At 36.3% G+C, this 2,378-nt stretch overlaps 1 protein-coding gene across 1 annotated transcript in view; it reads right to left on the bottom strand.

The window, feature by feature from the left end:
• Nucleotides 1-1,715, bottom strand: part of si:ch73-361p23.3 (tumor necrosis factor receptor superfamily member 4) — a 14,719-nt gene extending 13,004 nt beyond the window's left edge. Inside the window, exon 1 of the mRNA XM_005927458.2 lies at nt 1,646-1,715. The gene's annotated coding sequence lies outside the window, so the exon portion shown is untranslated. The remainder of the gene's footprint in view (nt 1-1,645) is intronic.
• Between the last annotated feature and the right edge of the window lie 663 nt (nt 1,716-2,378).

Raw genomic sequence — 2,378 nt, forward strand, 5'->3', positions numbered from 1 at the left:
GTTGTAAGATTGTATCTTACAACCAATCTTTCTATACATTTTATCTGACGTAAAATGTATAGAAATCATACATATACATATATATACCAACAAGTTACTGTCACAGCATTTTCTTTCATTTAAAGGCTTTATAGCTTTTCCTATAATACCTGGTGGGCCGGTCTTTAGCCAAATGCCTGGGCCAATATTTTGTCCCAGTCCAGCCCTGGGCACGATACGCAGTGAATTAATCTGAGAAGGTGCATTAAAAAAATAAATGGCTGGGCCATCACTACCTGACAAGTTTAACTGTCTTCAGAACATTGCAGAGGCCTTATTGACAGTATTTGGCTCTACATATCTGTGTGAGCAGATTTTCTCTCACATGAGTGTCCTCAGGTATCCGTCTGAACTCTGGACACTCGGAGACCTCTGTCTCTGAGTGGGAGGCCAGAGATCAGATTAACATGTGTGTCTCTGTATTAACAGACATGCCATATTGGCTGAGTTTGTTTTTCTTATCATTGTTGTGAGGAGACCATAAATAGCATTTGCATTTTCTGTTGTACAGTTCATTTGCTGTTATGGAGTTCTTGTTATGGATAAAAAGTGTATTTTTTAAAAATATATATATCTGATAACTATTCGCTGATAGCTGCAAACATCTGCAAACAAATATAATTCTATAAAGTTGTTCTAAATAGTGTTTAACTGTTAATATAGAGCGTTATTAAATTTATTGCTAATGCAATCATATGGCACATTGACTTCTGAGGAAATTTTAGATGGCACTCATCATCAGAAAGGTTGCCTACCCCGATACACCCATAAAATTAGACAATCCTTTCGATATGGAGAAAAAACAGAAAAGGGAAAAAGCAGAGATCTTCTTCCAGCATTCCCCTTCACTTTCCTTTCTTGGTTACAAGTGAAGGGAAAGACATGTGTGGGTCTCACTCAGGATATTAGTGTAAGCTAGTGAGGTGGACAGAAATACAGAAAGAGAGAGAGAGAGGTGTTAAGAAACTCAAAGTGCCAAAAAAACAAAACTGAAAAAGTCAAATTTCAATTTTACTTATACAGCACCAAATCCTAATTGAGATTTTTGGGCCAAGTGCAATAACGTCAGATTCATCTGAATTTAGAAGAAGGAAATTAGAAGTCATGCAGGTCTTTATGTCTTCAAGACATTCATGCAGTTTGACTAATTGTTATGTGTTTTCTGGCTTCATGGATAGATGGAGCTGGGTATCATGTGCATAGCAATCAAAATGTATGTTGAATGATACTGTCCGAGAGAAGCACGTAAAATGTAAAAAGAATTGGTTCAAGCACTGAACCCAGTGCAACTTCAAATTTGACCTCAGTGTGTGAAGACAACGCCCAAATTAAAATTAAAAAGCAATGTCTCTTTTCAGGGATCAAATTTTTTTTCCCCTGTGAGCTGTTTTATATTGCTATGACTTTCTTTTTTTTTTTTTTACCAAAATGCTCTACATCCATTGAACAAAGAAAGCACTCATACAGGTAACAGTACAACTCAGGGTACACCAATGATTGTAAATCCTGTCAGTGGCACTTGCCTCTTGTAACTCTTGACATGGGTCAATGAACAATTTGCATGATCATGATGCATTTGCATCATGAAAGACTAAATGATTCCTACCTGAAACAGCTCACACAGCCACGTTTGTAGATTATTGACTTCTAGAAAGCGATAAGTTTCCAGTTGAATACCATAAGGAAATGCCAGTTAGTTGTTCCATTATCTACACTTTGTACCTTTGTTGCTCTCAAGGTAAACAGTTCTGCAGCGTCAATCTCCAAAACTGAGTAAATAATGATGAAATAACCTTAGATAGATAAATAGCCTACAAAGCAGTGGAAAAATATGTGCACTGATTGTGCTGTGAAGTGTCCCTTAAACACACTTCCTACTGAATTCTCTCTTAAGATGAAACATATGTGGAATTTGCTGTTTCTGAAGACACGGCAGAGAGTATATGTTGAATTTTGCAGAAGAGACAAAGCTAACACTGCAACCAGATATGAAGATTATCATGTATAAGCTACCTTTGTGCAGAATTTTCAGCCTCAGTTTCAAAAAAACGAAACAGTTATCGTACATCTTTGAGTAATCAAGAATTCTCAACTCTGAATATTGAGTAAAATCTAGATACATGAGTAAAAACCTCTAGATTGCCTGTAAATGTTGTAAACTGAAAATAGTCATCATGTTTGGTGTGACTATGAACCCCAAAATAACAAAATCAGTTTACAGTTGTTTTGTCCTCTCTGCACATCGGCGACAAAATGAACGCTATTGCTGTTTGTTGAAACTCTTAAAACTCTGCTTTCATTTGTGCACTTTTATAATTGCTCAAAGCTTTGTATAGTTG

Source organism: Haplochromis burtoni, unplaced genomic scaffold (assembly GCF_018398535.1).
Source record: "Haplochromis burtoni strain Fernald_Lab_line unplaced genomic scaffold, NCSU_Asbu1 Contig_100, whole genome shotgun sequence".
Classification (NCBI taxonomy): Eukaryota; Metazoa; Chordata; class Actinopteri; order Cichliformes; family Cichlidae; genus Haplochromis; species Haplochromis burtoni.